This window comes from Salmo salar, chromosome ssa01 (genome assembly GCF_905237065.1).
Source record: "Salmo salar chromosome ssa01, Ssal_v3.1, whole genome shotgun sequence".
In the NCBI taxonomy this organism is placed as follows: Eukaryota; Metazoa; Chordata; class Actinopteri; order Salmoniformes; family Salmonidae; genus Salmo; species Salmo salar.
The window spans coordinates 77,172,593-77,186,888 of NC_059442.1; the positions used below are offsets into that span (position 1 = coordinate 77,172,593).

The 14,296-nt window shown below is 43.4% G+C and overlaps 1 pseudogene; it reads left to right on the forward strand.

The window, feature by feature from the left end:
* The window catches only part of LOC106612973 (zinc finger matrin-type protein 4-like), a 145,154-nt pseudogene that overhangs the window by 83,857 nt on the left and 47,001 nt on the right, over window positions 1-14,296 (forward strand).

Sequence of the window (14,296 nt, forward strand, 5' to 3'; positions counted from 1 at the left end):
CACACATGCACATGCACACACACACACACACACACACACACACACACACACACACACACACACACACACACACACACACACACACACACACACACACACACACACATCTATCTCTCACACACAAACATCTCTCTCACACATACCTCTCTCACACACACACATCTCTCTCTCACACACCTCTCACACACACATCTCTCTAACATGCACACACACGTAAGCACGCACACACTCTTTCACTCAGGGAGGAGAGCTTTTCCCTCAGTCCCCTCAGACACACAGACAAGGTTATAGCAATAAGATGTAATACTTTCCCTTCAAAATTCAACCTATTATGGATGTCTATTTGACTCCTAAATTCTGCGTGGTTACAGGGTTAATTGTGTGTGGTTACAGGGTTAATTGTGTGTGGTTACAGGGTTAATTGTGTGTGGTTACAGGGTTAATTGTGTGTGGTTACAGGGTTAATTGTGTGTGGTTACAGGGTTAATTGTGTGTGGTTGCAGGATTAAAACAGAAACAACTCAAAGGGTTACGTTTAGGTATTAATCCCGAGTCGTTGGGGCTATGATTGGGGAAGGCTTAAAACAAAATAATTAAAATAACGTACTGTTTCCATCAACTATGATCAAGTATTCTCCCAGCTTGCTAGAGCATTGTGAACTATGCACTCCGGCTCCAAGCATCATGAATGCTGGGTAATCATTTTAAAAAATTGTGAGAGCCGAGGAAGGCATATATCAACGTTCTCAGGACCTTTCCAAATGTCCAAAATTGCTGTCTATTTCTAGTGATCAGGCTGGATAGCTATCTAAACACACACATAGCCAGAGATGTAGAGGTAGAGAGTGGAGGATGAAACGATGGAATGGGAAAAGGGCCATTAAGTACCTCTGCCTCCCCTTTCTGTCAATTTTTATTTTATTTATTTAAACTTTATTTAAACTAGGCAAGTCAGTTAAGAACACATTTTTATTTACAATGACTCACCCATCCCATCTCTGCTCGGTCTGTAAGTGCAGTCCTCCTCCACTTCCTCCTCCTCCTGTCTCTCTCTCTTTCTCTCTCACTCTCTCTCTCTCTCAGTTCAATTCGTAGATGCTTTATTGGCATGGGAAACATATGTTTACATTACCAAAGCAATCCCTCTCTCTGTCTCTCTCTTTCTCTCTATATCGCTCTCTCCCCCTCCCATGTTCATTGTCATGCACTCCAATCCCTCTGTAAAAAGCACTTCCTTCTGCTTTACTGTGCACAGAAATGGAAAAAAGTGAGTGATATAAAAATGAGGGTGGAGAACAACAAGGTCTCTCTCCCTGTTGCTGCTCAGCATATGTTGTTCCTTTGAACTGTCAGCACATCGAACCCTACTGTGGCTCTCACAGCCAAAACCACAAGCACACACACACACACATACACACACATGTAACATACACACACAGACAAGCATGCAGGCAAGCACATTCTCACACTAGCCTTTATCTCAAATACACACACACACTCTTCCTTTGTTTCTTTCTCTCTCTCTCTCTATTCCCCCTCTCACAACTACTTCAGCTATAGTTCTCTTCTCCTCTCTGGAGGAGAGGAATTAATAATTCTCTCTGTTTCTCTCTATCTATCTTGTATGCATAAGTGTATATGCCTGCGTGTGCTTGTGTGTGTGAGTGTGTGTGTGTGTGTGTAGTGTGTGTGTGTGTGTGTGTGTGTGTGTGTGTGTGTGTGTGTGTGTGTGTGTGTGTGTGTGTGTGTGTGTGTGTGTGTGTGTGTGTGTGTGTGTGTGTGTGTGTGGATTTGCGTATGTGTTTGCGTGCGTGTGTGCATATGAGTGTGAGTTGGTGAGAGGTACAGAGGCACAGCCCTAGATACTGTAACTATGTGAACAAGGACCCATTTAGCCAAAGTATTTCTAACTAACGAGCTCACGGCATTACCAACAAATGCACACACTCCTCTATCTCTGTGTTCAAAACACACACCTAAGCAGGGTTGGTTTAGGTCACTTTATTAATCTAATCAGTTACAGTTACTAGTTACCTGCCCAAAACTGTAATCAGTAATGTAACTTTTGGATTACCCAAACTCAGTAATGTAATTGGTTTACTTTCCCCTTAAGAGGCATTAGAAGAAGACAAAAATGTTACCAATTGAACGACATCTATTGCAGGATAAATCAATGTTAAAGTTTATATAGCTGGCCATATATGGATGTTCACATTTTACATTATGGGTTGGTTATGTAGGCTTCTTCTAACCCATCGCTTTCTACTACATATAATAATACGATTAAATTGTATCTTTACATTAAAACACAAAGTCTATCAGAATTCCAATAATGTTATACCCCTTGATCTTCTAGAATAGAACTTGGAAATATTGAAGTACAGATTAGCCAAATTGTTTTACCTGAGCATAACCCCAAAACGAAGGATTTATTAGCCAGCCTCACTCTGTTGTTTATGGTGTGGTTGTCATGGAGGACTGATTGGGCTCATTGATTCAAGTTGAAAAATAAATGCTGCGCTCATGGAATGGCATGCTTTGAGCACTACTGAAAAGTGCTATTTACATGTGAAAAAGTAATGCCATATGCTGCATTTGCTACAGGCCTATTGTTTACATTCTTGTTGGTGACACTTTGATATCTTGATAATATGTAGCTGTTGAAAGGGCAAATCCACAGATGAAACAATAACAAAATCGTCGCCCACCTCTGTCTTGGTAAAAATCTGACGGATGGGCCTGGAGAAATATTACAACTCTTAGATTAATAGACAGAGCTATGGATGCAAGGGCTGACCATCCATGATATCATCATTTTTGTTTTAACCATGTTATGAGGCTATACAGTGTTTGTTTACATTTACAATGTTTACAAACATTGGAGAAATACAAGCCTATATTTGGGGTTTTCATGGAGTGTGACAATTGAACAAAGCTCATGAGGCATTAATAAGTTACAGCTGAAGTTGGAAGTTTACATACACTTAGGTTGGATTCATTAAAACTCGTTTTTCATCCACTCCACAAATTCTTGTTAACAAAGTATAATTTTTGCAAGTTGGTTAGGACATCTACTTTGTGCATGACACAAGTCATTTTTCCAACAATTGTTAACAGACAGATTATTTCACTTATAATTCACTGTATCACAATTCCAGTGGGTCAGAAGTTTAAATACACTAAGTTGACTGTGCCTTTAAACAGCTTGGAAAATTCCCGAAAATGATGTCATGACTTTAGAAGCTTCTAATAGGCTAATTGACATCATTTGAGTCAATTGGAGGTGTAACATCGATTCATACGCTGATTCAGTGAGTGAGTTTATAAGGAAGTGCATTGGAGATGTTGTACCCACTATTAAAACCTACCCTAAACAAAAACCATGGATGGCTGGCGGCATTCGCGCAAAACTGAAAGTGTGAACCACCGCATTTAACCATGCAAAGAGGACTGGGCATATGGCTGAATATAAACAATGTAGATATTCCCTCCGCAAGGCAATCAAACAATCGAAATGTCGGTATTAGGAAAAAGTCGCAAATCAACGGCTCAGACACGAAACGTATGTGGCAGGGTCTACAGGTAATTATGGACTACAAACAGAACCAAAAAGAACCAATGTATTGCTTCCAGACAAACTAAACACCGTCTTTGCCCGCTTTGAGGATAATACAGTGCCACCGATGCGGCCCGCTAACAAGGACTGCGGTCCCGCCCTCTCCTTCTCCATGGCCGACGTGAGTAAAACATTTAACCTCTTACATCTAGACGTTCCGCTAGCGGAACACCTGCTCCAATATCCAATGATGGGCGTGGCGCGAAATACAAATTCCTCTAAAATCCGAAAACTTCCATTTTTCAAACATATGACTATTTTACAGCATTTTAAAGACAAGACTCTCGTTAATCTAACCACACTGTCCGATTTCAAAAAGGCTTTACAGCGAAAGCAAAACATTAGATTATGTCAGCAGAGTACCCAGCCAGAAATAATCAGACTACCCATTTTTCAAGCTAGCATATAATGTCACAAATAACAAAACCACAGCTAAATGCAGCACTAACCTTTGATGATCTTCATCAGATGACAACCCTAGGACATTATGTTATACAATGCATGCATGTTTTGTTCAATCAAGTTCATATTTATATCAAAAACCAGCTTTTTTACATTAGCATGTGACGTTCAGAACTAGCATACCCCCCGCAAACCTCCGGTGAATTTACTAAATTACTCACGATAAACGTTCACAAAAAACATAACAATTATTTAAAGAATTATAGATACAGAACTCCTCTATGCACACGATATGTCCGATTTTAAAATAGCTTTTCAGTGAAAGCACATTTTACAATATTCTCAGTAGATAGCCCGGCATCACAGGGCTAGCTATTTAGACACCGACCAAGTTTAGCCCTGACCAAAATCAGATTTACTATTAGAAAAGTTTGATTACCTTTGATGTTCTTCGTCAGAATGCACTCCCAGGACTGCTACTTCAATAACAAATGTTGGTTTGGTCCAAAATAATCCATAGTTATGTCCAACAGCGTCGTTTTGTTCGTGCGTTCTAGACACTATCCAAATGGTAAATAAGGGTCGTGCGCATGGCGCATTTCGTGACAAAAGATTTCTAAATATTTCATTACCGTACTTCGAAGCATGTCAACCGCTGTTTAAAATCAATTTTTAGGCCATTTTTCTCGTAAAAAAGCGATAATATTCCGACCGGGAATCTGAGTTTCGGTAAATAGAGGGGAAAAACAGAGGGCGGCCAGTGCACGCGCCTAAGCCCACTGTCCCCTGATCGGCCACTTGACAAACGCGATAATGTGTTTCAGCCAGGGCTTTGAATTACGTCATTCAGCTTTTTCCCGGGCTCTGAGAGCCCATTGGAGCCGTAGGAAGTGTCACGTAACAGCAGAGATCCTTTGTAATGGATAGAGATAATGAAGAAGGGCAAGAAATGGTCAGACAGGGTACTTCCTGTACAGAATCTTCTCAGGTTTTGGCCTGCCAAATGAGTTCTGTTATACTCACAGACACCATTCAAACAGTTTTAGAAACTTTGGAGTATTTTCTATTCAAAGCTAATAATTATATGCATATTCTAGTTTCTGGGCAGGAGTAATAATCAGATTAAATCGGGTACGTTTTTTATCCAGCCGTGAAAATACTGCCCCCTAGCCATAACAGGTTAAACGTGTTAACCCTCACAAGGCTGCTGGCCCAGGCGACATCCCTATCCGCGTCCTCAGGGCATGCGCAGACTGGCTGGCTGGTGTGTTTATGGACATATTCAATCTCTCTCTATCCCAGTCTACTGTCCCCACATGCTTCAAGATGGCCACTATTGTTCCTGTACCCAAGAAGGCAAAGATAACTGAGCTAAATTACTATCGCCCCATAGCACACTTCTGTCATCATGAAGTGCTTTGAGAGACTAGTCAAGGATCATATCACTTCCACTTTACCTGCCACCCTAGACCCACTTCAGTTTGCACACCGCCCCAACAAGTCCACAGACGATGCAATGACCATCAGACTGTCCTATCCCATCTAGACAAGAGGAATACCTATGTAAGAATGTTGTTCATTGACTACAGCTCAGCATTCAACACCATAGTACCATCCAAGCTCATCATTAACCTCTTAGGGCTAGGGGGCAGTATTTACACGGCCGGATAAAAAACGTACCCGATTTAATCTGGTTACTACTCCTACCCAGTAACTAGAATATGCATATACTTATTAGATATGGATAGAAAACACCCTAAAGTTTCTAAAACTGTTTGAATGGTGTCTGTGAGTATAACAGAACTCATATGGCAGGCAAAAACCTGAGGTGATTCCTTTACAGGAAGTGGCCTGTCTGACCATTTATTGGCTTTCTTTGACATCTCTTTCCAAAACAAAGGATCTCTGCGGTAACGTGACACTTCCCACGGCTCCCATAGGCTCTCAGAGCCCGGGAAAAAGCTGAATGTCGTCATTCCAGCCCCAGGCTGAAACACATTATCGCCTTTGTCAAGTGGCCGATCAGGGGACAGTGGGCTTAGGCGCGTGCACTGGTCGCCCCCGTCTTTCTTTTTTTTCCTCTATTTACCGTAACGCAGATTTCCGGTCGGAATATTATTGCTTTTTTACGAGATAAATTGCATAAAAATTTATTTTAAACAGCGGTTGACATGCTTCGAAGTACGGTAATGGAATATTTCGAATTTTTTTGTCACGAAATGCGCCATGCTCGTAACCCTGATTTACCATTTCGGATAGTTTCTTGAACACACGAACAAAACGCCGCTGTTTGGATATAACGATGGATTATTTGGGACCAAACCAACATTTGTTATTGAAGTAGAAGTCCTGGGAGTGCATTCTGACGAAGAACCGAAAAGGTAATAACATTTTTGTTATACTAAATCTGATTTTGGTGAAGGCTAAACTTGCTGGGTGTCTAAATAGCTAGCCCGTGATGGCTGGGCTATGTACTTAGAATATTGCAAAAGGTGCTTTCACCAAAAAGCTATTTTAAAATCGGACATATCGAGTGCATAGAGGAGTTCTGTATCTATAATTCTTAAAATAATTGTTATGCTTTTTGTGAGCGTTTATCGTGAGTAATTTAGTAAATTGTTAGTAAATTCCCCGGAAGTTTGCGGGGGGTATGCTAGTTCTGAATGTCACATGCTAATGTAAAAAGCTGGTTTTTGATATAAATATGAACTTGATTGAACAAAACATGCATGTATTGTATAACATAATGTCCTAGGGTTTTCATCTGATGAAGATCATCAAAGGTTAGTGCTGCATTTAGCTGTGGTTTGGGTTTATGTGACATTATATGCTAGCTTGAAAAATGGGTGTCTGATTATTTCTGGCTTGGTACTCTGCTGACATAATCTAATGTTTTGCTTTCGTTGTAAAGCCTTTTTGAAATCGGACAGTGTGGTTAGATAAAGGAGAGTCTTGTCTTTAAAATGGTGTAAAATGGTCATATGTTTGAGAAATTTAAGTAATAGCATTTCTAAGGTATTTGAATATCGCGCCACGGGATTAGACTGGCTGTTGCGTAGGTGGGACGATTTGGTGCCACCTACCCTAGAGAGGTTAAGCTGGAGGCCCTGGGTCTCAACCCCGCCCTGTGCAATTGGTCCTGGACTTTCTGACGGGCCACCCCCAGGTCGTGAAGGTAAGAAACAACATCTCCACTTCGCTGACCCTCAACACTGGTGTACTCCCTGTTCACCCATGACTGCGTGGCCATGCACACCTCCAACTCAATCATCAAGTTTGCTGATGACACAACAATAGTGGGCTTGATTACCAACAACGATGAGACAGCCTACAGGGAGGAGGTGAGGGCACTCGGAGTGTGGTGTCAGGAAAACAACCACTTACTCAACGTCAACAAAACAAAGAAGATGATCGTGAACTTCAGGAAACAGCAGAGGGAGTACCCCCCCATCCACATCGAAGGGACAGTATTGGAACGTTTTAAGTTCCTAGGCGTACACATCACAGACAAACTGAAATGGTACACCCACACAGACAGTGTGGTGAAGAAGGCGCAACATCACCTCTTCAACCTCAGGAGGCTGAAGAAATTTGGCTTGTCACCTAAAACCCTGACAAACTTTTACAGATGCACAATCTAGAGCATCCTGTCAGGCTGTATCACCGCCTGATATGGACCCTGCACCGCCCTCAACCGCAAGGCTCTCCAGAGTATGGTGCGGTCTACACAATGCATCACCGGTGGCAAACTACCTGCGCACCAGGACACCTACATCACCCGATGTCACAGGAAGGCAAAAAAGATAATCAAGGACAACAACCACCCAACTACCCGAGCCACTGCCTGTTCACCATCCAGATTGCGAGGTCAGTACAGGTTCATCAAAGCTGGGACCGAGAGACTGAAAAACAGCTACTATCTCAAGGCCATCAGACTGCTAAACAGCCATCACTAACTCAGAGAGGCTGCTGCCTACATTTTGATTTATTTATTTCTCCTTTATTTAACCAGGTAAGCTAGTTGAGAACAAGTTCTCATTTACAACTGTGACCTGGCCAAGATAAAGCAAAGCAAAGCAGTGCGACACAAACAACAACAGAGTTACACATGGAATAAACAAGCGTACAGTCAATAACACAATAGAAAAAAAGAAAGTCTATATACAGTGTGTGCAAATGGGGTGAGGAGGTAAGGCAATAAATAGGCCATAGTAACGAAGTAATTACAATTTAGCAAATGAACACTGGAGTGATAGATGTGCAGATGATGATGAGCAAGTAGAAATACTGGTGTGCAAAAGAGCAGAAAAGTAAATAAAAACAATATGGAAATGAGGTAGGTAGATTGGGTGGGCTATGTACAGCTGAAGTGATCGGTTAGCTGCTCAGATAGCTGATGTTTAAAGTTAGTGAGGGAAATATAAGTCTCCAGCTTCAGCGATTTTTGCCATTCGTTCCAGTCATTGGCAGCAGAGAACTAGAAGGAAAGGCAGCCAAAGAGGTGTTGGCTTTGGGGATGACCAGTGAGATATACCTGCTGGAGCGCGTGCTACGGGTGGGTGTTGTTATCGTGACCAATGAGCTGAGATAAGGTGGAGCTTTACCTAGAATCGACTTATAGATGACCTGGAGCCAGTGGGTCTGGCGATGAATATGTTGCAAGGGCCAGCCGACTAGAGCATACAGGTTGCAGTGGTGGGTGGTATAAGGGGCTTTGGTAACAAAACGGATGGCACTGTGATAGACTGCATCCAGTTTGCTTAGTAGAGTGTTGGAAGCTATTTTGTAACTGACATTGCCGAAGTCGAGGATCGGTAGGATAGTCAGTTTTACGAGGGTATGTTTGGCGGCGTGAGGGAAGGAGGCTTTGTTTCGAAATAGGAAGCCGATTGTAGATTTAATTTTGGATTGGAGATGTTTAATATGAGTCTGGAAGGAGAGTTTACAGTCTAGCCAGACACCTAGGTATTTGTAGTTGTCCACATATTCTAAGTTAGAACCGTCCAGAGTAGTGATGCTAGTCGGGCGGGCGGATGCGGGCAGCGAACGGTTGAAAAGCATGCATTTGGTTTTACTAGCGTTTAAGAGCAGTTGGAGGCCACGGAAGGAGTGTTGTATGGCATTGAAGCTCGTTTGGAGGTTAGTTAATGCAGCAGCTCTAGAGAATCACCAGCAGCAAGAGCGACATCGTTGATATATACAAAGAAAAGAGTCGGCCCGAGAATTGAACCCTGTGGTACCCCCATAGAGACTGCCAGAGGTCCAGACAACAGGCCCTCCGATTTGACACACTGAACTCTGTCTGAGAAGTAGTTGGTGAACCAGGCGAGGCAGTCATTAGAGAAACCAAGGCTGTTGAGTCTGCCGATAAGAATACCGTGATTAACAGAGTCAAAAGCCTTGGCCAGGTCGGTGAAGACGGCTGCACAGTACTGTCTTTTATCGATGGCAGTTATGATATCGTTTAGTACCTTGAGCGTGGCTGAGGTGCACCCGTGACCAGCTCGGAAACTGGATTGCACAGCGGAGAAGGTACGGTGGGATTCGAAAAGGTCAGTGATCTGTTTATTAACTTGGCTTTCGAAGACTTTAGAAAGGCAGGGCAGGATGGATATAGGTCTATAACAGTTTGGGTCTAGAGTGTCACCCCCTTTTGAAGAGGGGGATGACCGCGGCAGCTTTCCAATCTTTAGGGATTTCGGACGATACGAAAGAGAGATTGAACAGACTGGTAATAGGGGTTGCAACAATGGCGCCGGATCATTTTAGAAAGAAAGGGTCCAGATTGTCGAGCCCAGCTGATTTTTACCGGTCCAGGTTTTGCAGCTCTTTCAGAACATCTGCTGTCTGGATTTGGGTAAAGGAGAAGCTGGGGAGGGTTGGGAAAGTAGCTGCGGGGGGTACGGAGCTGTTTGGCCGGCGTTGGGGTAGCCAGGTGGAAAGCATGGCCAGCCGTAGAGAAATGCTTATTGAAATTCTCGATTATCGTGGATTTATCGGTGGTGACAGTGTTACCTAGCCTCAGTGCAGTGGGCAGCTGAGAGGAGGTGCTCTTATTCTCCATGGACTTTACAGAGTCCCAAAACTTTTTGGAGTTAGAGCTACAGGATGCACATTTCTGTTTGAAAAAGCTAGTCTTTGCTTTCCTGACTGACTGTGCGTATTGGTTCCTGAGGGACTCACTAGTCACTTTAAACAATGCCACTTTAGTAATGTTTACATATCTTACATTACTAATTTCATATGTTTATAATGCATCTTATACCATCTATTGCATCTTGCCTATGATGCTCGACCATCGCTCATCCATATATTTATATTTATTCCATCCTTTTAGATATGTGTGTTAGGTAGTTGTTGGGGAATGGTTAGATTACTTGTTAGATATTACCCTGTTGGAACTAGAAGCACAAGCATTTCGTTGCACTCGCATTAGCATTGTGTATGTGACCAATAACATTTGATTTGATTTGGATTTTACAATGCACTCACTCACACACACACCTTTACGTGCATACATGCACTCACACCCTCATGCAAACATACACAGCTCACACTTTCAAATGCTTGCCGCCACACGTGAACACTCACACACACTCCCTTTTGTGTCTGGCGTCGGCGAGTCATGAGTGACCTGTTGTGTTGCTCCATGCCACACACATACACACACACACACACACACACACACACACACACACACACACACAGAGAGAGAGACAAACACACACACACAACACACTCACAACACACACCACAGTCTGTGACCCCGGGTCTCATCCTGTCGGCGCCTGGGCTATTAATGGCCTGTCTCCATGGTAACCAGGCTGCCATTTTAAAACAGGGTCACCTAGAATACATCCACTTCTCTTTTTTATCTTTACAGAACATGAGGGGGAAGAGAGGAATTTCTGATGAATGGTCACACACACAGAAGCATCCATATGACATGTACACGCGCACACGCACACTTACACTACATGACCAAAAGTATGTGGACACCTGCTTATTAAACATCTCATTCCAAAATCATGGGCCTTAATTTGGAGGTTGTCCCGCCTTTGCTGCTATAACAGCCTCCACTCTTCTGGGAAGGCTTTCCACTAGATGTTGGAACATTGCTGCGGGGACTTGCTTCCATCAGCCACAAGAGCATTAGTGAGGTTAGGCAATGGTGTTGGGCGATTAGGCCTGGCTCGCAGTTGGCGTTCCAATTCATCCCAAAGCTTCTTGATGGGGTTGTGGTCGGTGTTCTGTGTAGGCCAGTCAAGTTCTTCCACACCGATCTCGACGAACAATTTCTGGATAGACCTCGCTTTGTGCACGGGGGCATTGTTATACTGAAACAGAAAAGGGCCTTCCCCAAACTGTTGGCACAAAGTTGGAAGCACAGAATTGTCTAGAATGTCATTGTATGCTGTAGTGTTAAGATTTCCCTTCACTGGAACTAAGAGGCCTAGCCCGAACCATGAAAAACAGCCCCAGACGATTATTCCTCATCCACCAAACTTTACAGTTGGCACTATGCATTGGGGCAGGTAGTGTTCTCCTGGCTTCCACCAAACCCAGATTTGTTCGTCGGACAGCTAGAACGCGTTCCCACTGGTCCAGAGTCCAATGGCGGTGAGGTTTACACCACTTCAGCCGATGCTTGGCATTGCGCATGGTGATCTTAGGGTTGTGTGTGGCTGCTCGGCCATGGAAACCCATTTCATGAAGTTTCCAACGAACAGTTATTGTGATGACTTTGCTTCCCCAGGCAATTTGGAACTCAGTAGTGAGTGTTGCAACCGAGGATAGACGGTTTTACGCGCTAAGCACTTCAGCACTCGGCGATCCTATTCTGTGAGCTTGTGTGGCCTACCTCTGAGCCGTTGTTTCTCCTAGACGTTTCCACTTCACAATAACAGCACTTACAGTTGACCGGGGCAACTCTAGCAGGGCAGAAATTTGACGAACTGACTTGTTGGAAAGGTAGCATCCTATGACAGTGCCACATTGAAAGTCACTGAGCTCTTAAGTAAAGACATTCTACTGCCAATGTTTGTCTATGGAGATTGCTTGTGTGTGTGCTCGCACACACACAGACATTAGCATATGACACACATACACATATGACACACACACAAAACACACTGACAAGCACACACGCGATTCACACATATACCAGTGAAACACACACAAACACACACACGCGCGTTGCCTCAACAGTCTGATTGTAAGATGGTCTTGGGACTGCAGTTGGCCTTTCTCTGACCCTCATCTGGCCTTCATAGATGAGGCCGGGAGCAATATATCGCTCTGTGCTCACAGCAGTCCCCTGTGAGGTGGTCTTGCCAGGTACCTTATTGACTGTGTGTGTGTGTGCATGCGTGGGCACATGCTTAAGTGTGACTCTCAACACCGCGCTAATGTTTTAATGTAGATGTAATTTTTAATGGACTCATTACAACAATTAGAATTGATTGATGTTTGTAGTCTATTATTTATTTGAGATGATTTTAATGTGCTCTTCCTCTCCCCCTCTCCTCCCTCCTCCTTTTCCTCCCTCCCTTCTATTTATATTGTTGTCTCTTCTCCTCTCCTTCTGCCCCTCTTATCCCACCCTTATCCCCCACCCTTCATTATCCTATCTCCCACCCTCCCCCTTTTTCCCTTCTATCTCCTCTCCCTTTTCCCTCACTCCCCCAGACTCGTCCCCTTCTACCCCCCAGCCCAGTGACTCCACCCCTCCCCATGCCCCCCCCTACCCTACCATGGCCCTCCTCTCTAGCACCCCTGGTGGCGGCGGTGGGTAGTGGTGGTGGGAGTGGTGAGACAGGGAAGTACTGCTGTCTGTGTGGAGCCTGGTTCAACAATCCTCTGATGGCCCAGCAACACTACGAGGGGAAAAAACATCGCAGGAATGCAGCCAGAGTGGGACTCCTGGAGCAGCTAGCTGGCAGTCTGGATGCTACTGAAACTACAGGTGAGGAGACAAAGGTTAGAGGTCAGGGGTTAAGGGTTAAAGTTAGGCTTAGTAGCACTGCAAGGGAAAGAAACACTACAGGAACACAGCATGATATAACTGGAGAAACTGGCAAGACATTTGGATGGTGGTGGTAGGATCCATATGTATAATTTTTGATTATATTACTTTATAATAATAAACATTGCACTTGTTTTTTAAAAGCTTTATAAAGAATTCATAGAGATTTGACTTTTGCATCACACTCAAACGAACTAGAATACATAAAATAGTAGATCAATAGATAGATTAATCACAGAGCAAACAAGTGCTGTTCATTCTGCATTTCATATGACACACACATTACATAACTTGACATGATTTATTCTGTTGGCAGCCTGGCCTGTTATGAGCTGTTTCCATAGTAAACTGTTTGAGTGCATTCACATACACACACACACACACACACACACACACACACACACACACACACACACACACACACACACACACACACACACACACACACACACACACACACACACACACACACACAAACACACAAACACACAGACATACACACACACACACACAGATGGTGAGTGAGGGGGATAGCTGTCCCGATTTAAGTACCCTGTGTGCACCTGATGCCACTCAATAAAGACTAATATGATAATAATCATCAGATATGAGTGAGTGGGTGCTACAATATGGCCCAGTTTACACTGTATTATCTAATGCACTGTATTATATCATAGTGATGTAGCGATTGAGGCAGGATCAGCAAGAGTGGGACTTGAACCAAAGACCCTCTAGTTAACGGAACAAAGTGCCTGAACAAGATTGTGTTAGCCTGCTGAGGTCAGACCTATAGGCATTATAAATGGGGAGTAGGAGATATTGAAGATTTGAGATAGAGATATTGAACATTTTAAACATATTCTTTACTCTACCTCCCTCCCCTCTCTCTCTTTCACTGTCCTGTATGTGTGTGCATGTGTATGTGTGTGGGTGGGTGTGTGTGTGGGTGTGTGTGTGTGGGTGCATGTATCCCTAAGGACTACTAACAGGGTACTAATGTTGTCATGCCTCATTCATCATCTTCATTAGCTTCCCATGCATTGCAGCTGACACACACACACACTGTGATCTGATTTGATTGCTCCACCTACACACTGTACAATATGACCCTAAGTGATCTACTATACTAGTGTAGGTGGGAGTTAAACAGCATGTTTCTCTTAATCACTACATCAATTATTAAATATATTTTATATTATATAGAATTACAAATGACTCAGTGCCCTGTGCAGACAAGTCAAACCACCTAAAAA